Genomic DNA, 12,936 nt, shown 5'->3' with positions numbered 1-12,936 from the left:
TGGGATGAGAGTTCTCAGACCACCTATTACATATGAATACGCTGGGAGCTCAACAAGTCTTCCAGAGCTGCAATTAGCAGCTTCCTTCATTAACGTGGGCTGCAATGGCTGCTAAAACCTGCGTGTCAGAAGCGAGGGTTGGGGAGACGCCCTTTGCAAAGCCGGAACCTTTTAAAAATCTCAGGCTTGAGACCATCCTCAGCAAGTGTTTGGTGAAAGCACACAGTTCCTGCTGTTGGTGTGTACTGTGAAGACCATACAGTTGTCGTTTGTCTACCATTTCGTTGCAAGGAGAATCTCTGCAGTTGTTGCTGAGTAAAGGGAGATGGGAGATACTGCAAAGAAGGGCGCAGGAACCCGACTTCTCGTTTCAGAAGACACTGGCTAGTCCAGCTGAAGGGCCTAGTCTCGCCACTGTGAGTCGCGGGCCCTGCCGGCTTCCGTCCTCTTCCGCTTGTCTCAGGTACAGCGCGGATCCCTCCGCCACAGCGTGCGCTCCCGGTAGCGCTACGATCGGCTTTTGGCAATACCCGGATGGAACTGTAATGGCCGTCATTGGGGACTCGGAGGCAATGGAGATCAAGACAGGTAATTCCCTTGAGCAGGGCCGCCTAGAACGGTAAGGATGCTAGGGCTTCTAGAGGGCCAAACCGGAAGCAGAGGGCGAACTTACGGGGCAACAGGGTCCCTCCCAAACAAGCAGAGGGATCCGCCTGTTATGATAGGAAGCGCTTGTTAAATAGTCCCGGCCATTCAGCGCTTCCGCCTAACTTGCTGCAAAGTTTTTCTAGAGAAGTCAGCCGTTTTACCTCAGGCTGTTGCGGTTTGTTAGAACTGAGGTTCCGCGTCTCAACTCAGGTTTTCTTTGTGACCGGGCTTTTTGTCCTTTCCACTCTCCCACGGCCCAAAAGTTGGGGCGGGAGCACGGCGACAGTGTGCCTCCGCGCGTCAGAGGGGCAGCCGAGCCCCGGAGGAAGGGGCGGATCGGGCGCGGTGTCTGTGCAAAGCGGGGCGCGCGCGGCGCACGAAGCACTCGCTCGGCGGCGTCCGGGCTGACGGAGACAAGTCGGGCACACCTCAGACCGCACCCCTCGAGCTGTAGGTTCGCAGACCCGCCGCGGCCCTCCTCGACGGCGTCCCTACTGTGGGCCTAGTCTGCAGTCATTGGGGGGCATTTTTTCCAGCAGAGACGCCCAGTTTCCTGGCGCGCACCCTCTTCCAGAGTTGGCCAAAGGCGCTCTCCCCTGCAAACCTCAACCACACCCAGTAGCAGATGGATTTCTTTGTAATTGGCCATCTCACTGTTAAGGGTCCATTTTGAGTCTATTCTTAACATGGTGTCCTCAATGTTAGGTAGACAATCTTTTCCTAGGTGGTTGTAGTAATTAAAAATATATAAGTTGAGTGTATATACGGTGAAATGTTGTAACTCTTAAGCGGACCACCGAAACAAATGTGGTAGCTTTAAGGTTCAGAATAGTAAAGTTAAGGTCCAGTTTTCTTTGTAGGTTTTAATTTGGGAGCATTTAGTGTTTGTGAGCTATTTTAGCGAAAGCATTCGTTGGTTATGTTATCCAAAGTCTAAAAAGACTTAGAAAAGTAAAATAAGTCAATGTTTAAGGAATTCAGAAGTATGTTGAACCTTGTGAGTTGTCACAATGATGAACATGAAGACATCAGGACGGGACTTTCATTTTTTTTGAGCTTCTGTGTATGTTAAGCCTACTTTAATATTGTCGAATTGCTTTTTCTTCAGCAAGGTGTCTGATTTGAGTACCCTTAAGATTAGTGTCCTCAGGTTGAATAAACACCATTTAAATTGATTCAGTGAATTCCCTAACATTTTGAGAAGTTACGTGTAAATCTGTAGAAGTATGTTCATTGTGTTTCAACAAAGATGTTATTTTCTGAAATTTATAAAGAAAGGGTATTGTAACATTTTTAGGGTATTAGAATTTCGTGGGGTTAGTAGGCATACTAGGTGGTGGTTGATTTTGCTAAATCTCGTAAATGAAGTCAGCCCTAGATCTAGAAAATTGTTAGGAAAAGAATAAAGGAGAGACAAAATGTAGGTATCTAACCTGTTTGAAACATCCCAAATTTTCCTTATTGTTGCAGGAAAAATAAATACAAACACCAATTCATAACTTTTTCTCTTTGGTGGGCAGCAGTCACAATTAACACCTACTGTGTGCATTGATATGAATGAAAAACTATTTTTAAATGCTTGAGATTTTCATCATTGTCACACTTCAGTTAAATCCCATCTTCTCTGGTAATAGTATACCGTGAGCACAAAAGATTTTGTATCTTGAAACATGGAAGGGATTATTGTAGCGTAAGTCTGCAGTTTGACTTATTTATAAAATATACTTTAAAAGTGTCCTTTTAATGTATTTTTGTTTATTTTGATGTAGTCGTTTGGAATTGTTCTTATTTGAAGCGTTGTGCATCTTAGAACACTTTATACAACTTTTTTTTTAATGATAAAAGATTGAATCTTGTTCATGTTTATTCCTTTAGGTACTCTTTTGGGAAAGCAGTAAACAGAAGAAAAAGATTATAATAAAGTTGAAATTTGTATGGGTTATCTGATACCAGGTTTGTAGGCTATTGAGTATTTCAGTTCTGTAGCTAGGTATTGGCTTCACATGGTGAGCAGTTTTAAACATGGGATGTTAGATGTCACAAGTATTAAGAAATAGCATTGAGGGGTAAGAATAATTGACCTGAAATCACTTAGATTCTAGTTCTAGTTTTGGGACTTTGGGCAAGACTCACTTTCCCTATCTTGTAATAAATGAGGGTATTGAATTACATTGATCCTAAGCTTCCTTATAAATTTCAAGTTTTGTGACTCTTGTAAATTTATGACATGTAATCGCTGGGTATCAGTGATTTGTTATTTGTCTAAGTGCCAAGAGGCTTTTGTTTTTTAACTATTTTATACATGTGAATTGAATATGAAGTGTAAGAGAATCAAGAGAATAAAAACATTTTAATAACATTTTTTTGCAGTTAAAGTTTTAAAATCTTGGTCTTCATTTCCAGATATCATCTCTTCTTTTGATGACAGTTCCTGATTGTGGCATTGCCTCAGCATTAAATTGTGTGCCTTTTGTTCCTGGAAGAAAGAGGTATGGTAAAGATTAAAGTACTGGAATTTTAATATTGGCCTAAATAAAATAGTTACATTTACATGAGTTTTTATCAGTTATAGTTTTATTTTTTGGTTTAAATAAAATACTTATGTGTGGTTTCATTTTAATGGTTATAGTAAAGTAATTTTTGCTTTCGTAATTGAATATTTTATTAGAAATTTAAAGATAATTTTAGCTATATCTTCTAAATATAAAGATGGCATCAGGGGCTTCTGGGTAATGAATAATGGGGATAAATATAGTAGGAAGATGTTTTGAAGCTGTGTAAACTGGGAGAAATATGTTTTTGATCTGGTAAGCTCAAAATACAATGTACTTAAAGAATAATTGTCCAATATGTATTTATATTATGATTTAATGGATCTACATTAGGAGTTAGAAAAGGGACCTGGGAATCACTGTAGAGTTATGATTGGTTTCCTGGAGACAATCTTTTGAATGTCCTGGTTCCTGGTGTGGACAGAAGGAAGCGGGGTGGGGGTTGGTGGGGGAAATGCCAACAAATCCATGTATTATAAGGAAAGCCTTAGAAACTCAGTAGAGAATATTGTACCACAAAATTGTGGTTTATCTACCCTTGAAAGATAAGTGTTTTGTGATGGGTAGATCCAGGGATCTTTGAAATCCCTATATTTGAGGATATTGTAGTATCATACAGTAATTTCCCTCACCGAATTCAATAAGTATACCTTTAAGTATAACTATAAATTAGGAATAAAATTATGTCTGTAACTATTGAAATAATCGAGGTAGACTTTACCACCTTAACATTATTACTTTAATAATCATAACCATGTTCTTCCCTGAACTTCACCAGCAGGTGGCTTTCCTTTTAGCACCATTTTCCACAAATGCACAAAGTTTTTATTTCCTCAGAATGAATGTCTTAACAATTACAGTGAGTAGAGCAAAAAACACTGAGTTGAGATAGTAGGTTATCATTTATGTTCATTTACCTGAGAAACTTCTTATATAACATTTTCTTGGCCTCTTCTCATGTGAGAGTTACATGGTGCTGTGATGTTTCTGAATAGAGAAGGTAAAGGTTGATTGTTAAGAGTTTCCTACACTATGTTTGATTCAGACAATTCAAAAATTGTGATAGGATGAAGAATGAAATCTTCAAATGTAATGAAAGTAAACAAGAGGCTGCTCTATCACTGATCAAATGGATTTGGATTATTCCATTTTAAAAGATTGTGAGAGAAGTCTGACTGAAAAGATAAAATTGTGATTGGTATAGCTACATGAAACAAGTATCATAATATTAGAACAAAGTTGTGTGGCTTGAAGCTTAGGAGAATTAAGTGAACTTCACATGGGTCTCATTTCAAGAAATGGTACTAGATAAAAATGAATGTCGGCTTTATAGAATGTCAAGTGATTTCAAAATGTGATGAAATCATCATCAATTCCTAATTGAAATTGGATTGTTGAAGGTTGTGACTGGTAGAAGACATAAATTGTTTTTGTCAGCTCAGTACTTCTTCATTTGGGGAACCACCCCTCCTTACTCTGAGTGATTGGTTGACTGTCAGTCAGTTTTACACTTACAACCCGAGCCTGACCATCCCCATTGCAACAGTGATTGCCTGTTGCTTAAGTATAGCCAATCAGAATCCTTTGAAATTGATGTATGAATGCTAGGAGAAAGATGCTCCCTATTCTTGGAAGTTGTTAATCTGGGAGGATGGTAGTGACATTAATTCCCACAGGTATAAGAAACCAATCTAAGATAGGAGGAAGTAAAGAAATCCTAGAGATGAGTGATGGAGGGAGATAGAGTGCCAGTTTCTGTCCCAGGAGTCATGATTACATGATACCTATGGTTTTCTTTTGATTTTGTCACCTACCCTGGTGTACTTCCCAGTCCTTTGGGCTGGTTTTTAAATTTTTATATACATTGGTTTGAATGGGATGAAAGCAGAAAGACTTTAGAATGTATAGCTCTTAGGAATTTCAGGTCTGTATTTTCAATTTGGCTATTCACATCCTTCTACAGTTTGTCCCTTTCTTACGCTTTATAAAAGATGCCCATTCATGCATGCATTCACTTCTTCCTTTATTCAACCTACAAACATTCATTGTCTACTATGTGCATATATGTGCAACTGCCTGGATAGTCAAAGGCTGTATACTAGGCTGAGTGGATGTTGGGCTTTATCTGATATAGTATATTTTTATATACTTAGGTTACACAGGTCAGCAGTCATGTTGAGAAAAATCAGTACTGTGTTTAACATTTTAGTAAAATGTAAGAAGAGGAGGAGGTCTTTGCCTTCAGAATGCTTACGGTTTAGTTAAGAAATTCATGTTAGTGTACTGGAAACACAACACAAATTGCAGATAAATGAATGCATAGTTAAATAGTACGGATTTTTAAAGTCCAAGTTCTGATAGGAAGGAAATTAGTGAGGGCCGACTTAGTATAGGAAAGTTTCTTAGAGGAGGTATAACTTCAAATGGGTTTTGACTTTTCAGTGGAATTTTGGTAGACAAAGGGAAGGGTTGAAGAAAAGAGCAGTTCGAAATGATTATAGACTGGTCCAAGATGAGGAGGAGATTGATTTGGCTGAAACAGTAAATGTTCTTTGGGAAGGAGCAGTAGTGGAAAATAAGGCTGGCTATTTTAGGTGAATTCATGTATGAAACATTTGGAAAGCCAAGTAGATGTTCTGGTTCTTTTTACCAAGATGGAGGTTTCTTTGAGTAAAATAATTATATTTCTTTCAGCAGGATGCCATTTTTATGCTATTAAAATATGTGGAATGAAATGACAGAAAATTATTTATTGTAAGAAAAATTTAAGACTTAGAAAATGAAATGACTTAACAATAAAAGACAGTTTTTAATAAAATGGTGAGCAACAGCTACCTTTAAATGGATTTTCAGAGACTGGAGAGATAGAAAGGTCCATGTTCCTATAGGAAGTAGTGTTAGACTAGAAGCCACAGAATAACTTGTTATGGTTGTAAGGTCTAAAATCTAGTAATAGGCCTATATGGTGTTACAGTACAAGGTAACATATTGTGTGGATCTGTCTGTCCATTTGTAATTTTAAGAAACAGATAATTTTAAAGTTAAATAGTTAAACTATTCCAGAGCAGATGGAATGATAGAAAGTACTCCAATTTATTTTACAAATTTTCCATTTAGTAGTAATACCCAAACTGTTAAAGATAATATTATGAAAGAAAAATCCAAATAAAATTTTTTTCAGATCAAATCTAGAGCTTTATTAAAAGAATAATACAAGTCACTTTTTATTTAAGAAATGCAAAGATAATTCACTTGCTATTCATTTCTTCATGTAGCATATAATATATGGTATATATATATTTTTAATAGTAAAAATTTGGTTGAGCTTGCAATATTTACTGTTTCTTTCAACAAGGTACCAAGATCAGGAAGCATATTATTAGTTGAAGACCATCACCATCAATTTTCTCTATAAAATAGATGCAACTTTTTATTTGTATAACCATAATTCATTTTTGCTGCACACTGCTCCTCTGATAGTACCAACCCCCATCACTTACTTTCTAGTCAACCTCATGGCTCACAATTAATTGTTAAATCAACAAACAAAAAAATCGCTTTTCTTACAGCATGGGTGACACCAAATAGCATGATTGTTGTTCTGAGTTTTATGTTTGCCTTTAACACTGTGGCTGCTTTTACAGATCTCTCCGCTGTGGTTTGATTGGTATCTGTGTGTTGATATAAGAGTGCAATGTTAAACCATGCCTGTATCGTTTTGATGGCTTCTCTACTTTAGTGTCAACATTTGTCAGTTTTGTACATTGTACATTATTTTGAATTTGTGCAGGGAAAACTCAGTTGATTTACCAGTATAAAAACTTTTGATGTTGTCATGCCACTTGATAAAGTTTCATACCAGTGTGGTCTAGAGGCAAAGAGAGTGCTTTTTCATAGCATCCAAAAGTAAGCTATTTACTTGTGCTGTGATGAGGAAGTATACCAGTATGGAGATTGTAGTGATTCAAGGACTATTTTAAGAAACACTGACCTATGGATAACCAGTAATCTCTATAAATGTTTTGATGAGCATATTCTTCTTGACATTTTGTTGAGAATTTGTGGGGATCTGTATCTCCATTTGTTTATTCACTCATCCTCTATCCATCTATTTATATTTGAACAAAATAAATCCAGATATGTCTACTGTTTCCTGTTTTTTTTTTTTTTCATTTTTGTTTAATATATCTTGGATATCTTCCAGCTAGTAAATGTGAGTTTACAATATTGTTTTAAAACTTGAGTAATATTCTGTAATTTGTTTAATTTTAATATATGTATTGATGGACATTTAGTTATGTTTAATTTTGTGATTTTATAAACAGTATTTCAGTGAACATCTTCTCTGATTATTACCTTTAGGATATATTTCTATAAGTGAATCAGAAGTTATGTACTTTTTTCCCTAGGTTTTTGGTATATATATATATGTATATACATAACAAATTGTCCTTTATAAAGGTTGTGCCAGCTTATATTCTCATCATTAGTATTTCGTAGTACGTCTTCTTCCTCAAAATCTGATCAACACTGGATATTAGAAATACGTAACATCTTTTGCAGTCTGATTGGCAAAGTAGTTTTCTTATTTTAATTTAGCTTCTTTGTATCCTAGTGAGGATGGGTGTATTTTTACTTGTAGTCCTCTGTGACTTTCTTGTTTGTTACCTTTGCCCATTATGTATTGTCTTTTAATTTTTATTGGGTAATGTATTTATATACAAAATGCATAAACAAAATATATATATGGTTTAAAGATAATATAATAAAACAAATAACTGAGTGCCTACTGTATAAGTTAAGAAACACAAGCCCTTTCCCTTTACTTCCCAGTGTGTCCTCTATAGTCATGCTTGTCTCTTCCCTCTTCTTAATCTGTATGAAACTACCATTCTAACTTTGGTATTTTTAGGACTCTTAAACACTATATTGTTTAGTTTTGAAGATTTGAGAAGCTGGCCTAAATCTAGCTACTCCTCTAGCTAGCAAAGAAATGGCAACAATGTCACTAGTAGATGAAGGTTCCCATCAGCAGTTAAGGTGAACACAAATTTGGGGCCAAAATCTGGCTTGAGCTTCTCTAGTAGTTCACCAGAGACTGGGGAAAGCCAGTGTGTGAAGACATAAGTGAGTCCTAGGAGCCTTAGGATTCACTATAATCAGAAAATTGGCAGAGATGTAGTGTAGACCAGATATTGGATGATTGGCTGAGGGAGTAGGCTGCTCTGTAGTTTCAGATTCTAAGCTCACCATGACTTTAGCTGATCCAGACTTAGGGCATGGAGGGGAAAGCAGAAACATCATCAATATATGTCAACTCAAGTCAAATACAGCTAAGAACCTGGGCCAGAATCACCTGGGGATTCTGTGCTCTGGTTAAAAATATGGTACAATGTCAGTAAGGTTCTTGGTGATGAAAATCTTGAACATATCTTTTGAGTCACATTACTCCCATCAACGTGGCTTGTGCCCAACTGTCGTCTGGGATTTCCCTTCACTGTCATCTTGGGGCTATTTTTTTTACTCTTACCTCTGTTTGATCTCCTTACCTGTACCCCATGTCTTTCTCTTTCTTGGTTTAGTCTCTTCATTTTGGTGAAGTACATCTTCTATCACTTGAGAAAGGGTGTATAGGAGGTAGATTTTTAAAGACTTCACATGATTTCATTGTACCCTTGACCAATAGCTTAGTTAAGTATAGAATTCTTGGTTGAAAATACTTTTACCTCAGAATTTGCAAGTATTGCTCTTTTGTCTTTGGCCTTCCATTATTGCTACTGGGAGGTCTGAAGCCATCTAATTTCTAATCCTTTGTTATGTGACCTCTTTTTTCTCTCTCTCTAGAAACTTTGGAATATGTTTTTTGTCTGTATTGTTCTCACTCAGAATAATGTGCTTGGTGTGCTTGTGTAGGTCTGTTTTTCACTCTGCTGTGCACTTGGACATTTTTATTCTGGAAACTCATTTCTTATACAAGGAATTTTTATTTTTAATGATTTTATTGATTATTTCATCCCCGTTTTCCTGTGCTTTTTTTTTCAGAACTCCTGTTAGCAATTGTTAGGCCCCTTGGATTACTCCTCTTACCCTTTCTTATTTTCTCTCTGTGTTTTTGTTCTACTTTCAGAGACATTGCCTCAGTTTTACCTTCCAACCCTTCCATTGCATTTTTGTGCTCCTTCTATTATGTGTTTTTGGTTTTAAGAGCTTGTTTTTGTTCTTCTAATATCACCGTTTTTTTAAAAAAAAAGCATTCTGTTCTTGTTTCTTTTATCCCCGAGGAAACAGTTTTTAAAAATGTTTTGTTTTCATACATAGGTTCTCTTTCTGCTACTTACTTTTTTCTGTTAATTTAGTGTGGATGTTGCACTAATACTGGAGGATTTTCTCAGATGCCTGGCAGTCCTTGGCTGTGTTCATGACCTAGGAGCTAATGGGAAGCTCCGAGCACGTAGAAGGGCTTCTGACAAAGCTTTGATTCTCACTCTGGGGAGCTCTGTGTATAGACCTGGTCAGACTCCAGATTCTAGCTCAGTGCTTCTCAAACTGACTGGTGAAGCACCAGGAATTTTTTTTTACCCTAATCTGTTACAAACTGATACTTTTGTAAAATACAGTACAAATAAATTAATAGAAAAGTGAAATTTTAAAATGAAGACATATAAAACAGAAGTCCAAATTTTTATTATTAGAGTGGACAGACATAAATTTAACCTTGTGAAATTACTACAGTAGTTTCTAAATGCTTACTCTGAATTTCTATATGTATCTTGTCCTGGACTGGTAATGGACCATCAGCAAATCATACTTTGAGTAGCACTGTTTTATCCTAGGAACCAACCTATAGAGGGAGAAAAAAGGGGTGAGTGGATGTTTTTGTGTCAGGATCAGAATTTGCAAATGTATATCGTTGTTCAATCTTCTTGTTTTGGGTATGGTGCCCACTCTCGCTATGCCTGATGTCCCCTATTTCAGAAATTGTTTATGCTCTACTGAGAATAAACCTCCAGACTTCTGCTGTAGTAGAACAGCAGTTACTTAGTGTGATGGAGTGGGAAAAGGAGTCTTAGCATCTAACTAAAACTCATACAGCTTTCTCCAAGTTCTCTGTTTTAGCTTACCCCTTCTTTTCTTTCCCCAATTTTAGAGTTACTTGGTACTGCAATTCTTAGGGCTTTTGAAGATTCTGCGTTTAAAATGGGTTGGTTCTCAACTTTCCCCACTGTCCTCCTAGGATTCAGTTTTATTGTATCTGCAAGGTTAGTTAATACTAATCTGCTTTCCCACTTGCAGAACTTTGTCACAGTTGTCACCTTTCATGTTAATTCCATTGTTAATTTTTATTTAAGTTGTGAGCAAAATGTCTGAAATTAGTTGGTGTTGCTGATGAAAAATCTAGTATCTTCTTAGGTTCTTCTCCCTCTCTACCTTTTTTTTGTAGCATTTCACTTTTATCTTTTAAATTTAGAAATTTTACTATGATGACTTTTAGATAATAACTTTTATATTCTCCTCCCACTAACAATCATGCCTGGTATTTGGGGAGCCTTTGATTTTTAAATTTCAATTCTGTTTTTTTAATACTCAGAAATGTTTTCTCGTATTTTCAAAATCATCATTTCCTCCCCACCCCCCTTTACTTTGTTCTCTCTTACATGAGAACATGCTCTTGTTTTTTCAATATAGTATCTCAGGCTTCACTGAGAGTCCCAGTTATTACCTGATTTTTAAAAAAAATTTTTTTTTCTTGGGTTTTCTTTTTCCTATAGTAACTGCTTTTCATTGTGGTTGCTCTTTTTCACTGCTGTTTGGGTGGTGGAGGAGAGGTTTGAGTGCTTGGATTGTTGTCTCTTATTTCAGCTATTATATCCAGTGATGTTTTTGCCTGCTTATCTTTATTGACTGCATTGGAAGTTGCAATAAGTTCTTATAAAGAGTAAAGTATTTTTTTAGTTAGAAGAAGGGGAAAAGTTGATAGCCAGTGTAATTTTATTTTCTTGACCTCTTAGAGATAATAGATTTACTTACGTGGAGAAAGGACAGACTTCTTTAACAGAGGAAGACGGATGTAGGAAGTTTCATTTTTGTTTAGGGATAATTTCTTCTTTATATCTCTCCTAACAGCTGGTGCTAGCAACCCACTATTCTGTCTGGCCCACCAAACCTTATATCACTGAAAAGACGCCACCTGGTCGTCTTCTCAAGCTCCCACCTTCTCAAGGTATGTTTAGTAGGATTGGAGGTATGAGACAGGAGTGGGCGTAATTGATACTCATTAAATATTGGTTGAATGAGTGCCCCCTAGATGACTTTCCTCTTAAAAAGTGGTGATTGGCAGTAGGTCAGCTTTGTTTTCACTCTTCTCTTACTGGATCATTTCCTACCAAAACACCTTGAGGTTTGTCTTTGGAATGTTTCTTTGGTTTCTAACTATTTTGTAGGCTTTTATTTATTACATCTTTTGGTTTTATTGGGAAGTTGGGAGAAGGAGGAAATCAAATGGCTTAATTTGCCATCTTGATGTTGAAATTCTCCACGTTATTTAAAGGGCCAGTTATACTTTGTACATAAGAGTACTATTTATTTCAAGACTTGATGAAATGTTGGTCAAGTCTTATGAGGTAATAATACTTATATACAAGACAGTAGTTTAAATAGTATATTTAAAACCTGTAATCCTGTTGTTGGGGTAAGTTAGGATGATAGTAAAAAGAACATTAGCTAATAAGTTGGAGGATTATAACAATAATAAAATTTCTCTTTCCTTTTTTTTTTTGTTATCCAAGTTGTTTACAACATTCAGTACATTTTTTTGCCCATAAGTAGCAACCCTGGTATAATTTGCTATCAGATAACGTCTTTGATTGTTATCACATGCTACAGCTTGAAAATAAAGAAAATATATTTCCCAGACAAACTGAACATTTGAGGACAAATAATAAAATTCAAACTAAGATAAACAAATTTAATACTGTATTTCAGAATACTGAATCATATATACCATACATTAAACATTAAAAAATTGACATTCAAATAAATCATTTTATCAGACTAACTAAAAGCTAAGTAAATTTCTTAAGGTAATCCTTTTGTCAGTGTTGTTTTGAAATTTTTATTTCTTTGTTCAGCAAAAATATTACCAGTGAATCTTTTGAAGCTCCTGTATATGAAACAACAGTTTGTGAGATCTGACATGAAAACTCAGGAGTAGTACAGAGAAGGTATCAAATGTGACATAGGTCAAGGCAGTCAAGAGTTCTTATCTGCTAGGCCTTTTGATACTCAGAAACAAAGAAAGTAGTGATCTTTTTATAATACTCTTTCAAGTTCCAAGCAAGCCATTATTAGAGAAGCTGTCGTGTTGTGTTTTATTTTGCAATCCTTTTACATATTAGAGTAACTTCATAGATTGGGGCAGTTTAGTTTCCTGACTCTTCAGATATTCCTTACCCCCACTCTTTCCTTGGCTACTGAGGGCAGACTAGACAGATGACTTATTAATAGCATATATCTATGTATGTATGTGTGTGTGCATATATATATGTATTTTTAAAAGTCAACCCTTATAATATTTACACAATACATCTTCAGCAAAGTACTTAATTAAAACTTGATTCTTGCATTTTAGAGGCGTCTCTGATTGGGAATTAGTGTCAGGTCCGTTCTACAAGGAGAAGAGCTCTATATTGCTGGTCATTCTTGAATCAGCTTTAATCCCTTCTTGCCATAGCAATAA

General features: G+C 36.2%; 1 protein-coding gene across 5 annotated transcripts in view; it reads left to right on the top strand.

The window, feature by feature from the left end:
- The first annotated feature begins 378 nt into the window (after nt 1-378).
- ZNF518A (zinc finger protein 518A) overlaps nt 379-12,936 on the top strand; it is an 89,927-nt gene continuing 77,369 nt past the window's right edge. For 4 of the 5 annotated variants that reach the window (XR_005212028.1, XR_005212029.1, XM_037805165.1 and 1 more), the window contains exons 1-2: nt 379-588; nt 3,052-3,137. The gene's annotated coding sequence lies outside the window, so the exon portion shown is untranslated. Of the gene's footprint in view, nt 589-3,051; nt 3,138-11,324; nt 11,422-12,936 lie in introns of all 5 variants that reach the window. The other variant, XM_037805167.1, reaches the window with a different exon arrangement.

Source organism: Choloepus didactylus, chromosome 15 (genome assembly GCF_015220235.1).
Source record: "Choloepus didactylus isolate mChoDid1 chromosome 15, mChoDid1.pri, whole genome shotgun sequence".
NCBI lineage: Eukaryota > Metazoa > Chordata > Mammalia > Pilosa > Megalonychidae > Choloepus > Choloepus didactylus.
The sequence above is the reverse complement of the archived record's forward strand: the minus strand, read 5'-3'. Positions and strand labels throughout refer to the sequence as shown.